Source organism: Crocodylus porosus, unplaced genomic scaffold (assembly GCF_001723895.1).
Source record: "Crocodylus porosus isolate Cpor-Errol unplaced genomic scaffold, CroPor_comp1, whole genome shotgun sequence".
Taxonomy (NCBI): Eukaryota; Metazoa; Chordata; order Crocodylia; family Crocodylidae; genus Crocodylus; species Crocodylus porosus.
In genome coordinates this window covers 64,241,843-64,242,846 of record NW_017728906.1, presented here as the reverse complement: position 1 = coordinate 64,242,846, position 1,004 = coordinate 64,241,843, and positions in this window count along the sequence as shown.

Sequence of the window (1,004 nt, the reverse complement as noted above, 5' to 3'; positions counted from 1 at the left end):
TTTAAATTTGCTGATGATACCAAAATTTGGGGTGAGGTGAGCACGCTAGTAGGGAGGGAAGACTGCAGCAAGACCTGGATAGGTTACAGGGGTGGGCTAACAGAAACAGGATGCCTTTCAATACTGGCAAGTGCAGGGTGCTGCACTTGGGCAGCAGTAACCAGCAGCACACTTATAGGATGGGAAACTCCTTTCTTGAGAGCATGGAGGCAGAAAGGGAACCAAGATGAACATGGACCGACAATGCGAGGTCGCAGTTGGCAGGGCTAACTGGACCTTGTCGTGCATCCACAGGTGCATCTCACGTAGGGCCAAGGAGGTGATCCTCCCCCTCTATAAGACACTTGTCAGGCCACAGCTGGATTACTGTGTCCAGTTCTGTGCACCCCACTTCAGGAGGGATGTGGACAACATTGAGAGGGTCCAGAGGGGGGCCACCCGCATGATCTGAGGACAACAGGGCAGACCCTACAATAAGAAACTGCGGCACCTGAACCTGTTCAGCCTTCACAAGAGAAGGCTGAGGGGGGACCTGGTGACCATCTATAAACTCACTAGGGGGGGCCAGAAGGGTTTGGGGGAGACCTTGTTTCCCCTAGCACCCCCTAGCATAACAAGGAAGAACGGCCACAAGTTGTTGGAGAGTAGGTTTAGATTAGACATCCATAAGAACTACTTCACAGGGTGGCTAGGAGCTGGAACCAACTTCCAAGGGAGTGGTGCTGGCTCCTACCCTGAGGGTCTTTAAGAGGAGGCTTGATGCCTACCTGGCTGGAGTCATTTGAGCCCAGTTTTTTTCTCCTGCCCAGGCAGGGGGTCGGACTTGAAGATCTACAAGGTTCCTCCCGGCCTTACTTCTTTGATTCTATGATTGGCAATTGGTTTAGAATGTTGATTGTATATGCATTTTCTGTTAAGGGAAATTCCAATATGCAGTAAATACTTGCTGCCCCATAAAAGAATGCGTTCCTTGTTTTCAGGGTATAACTCCCTCTGATCCGTAT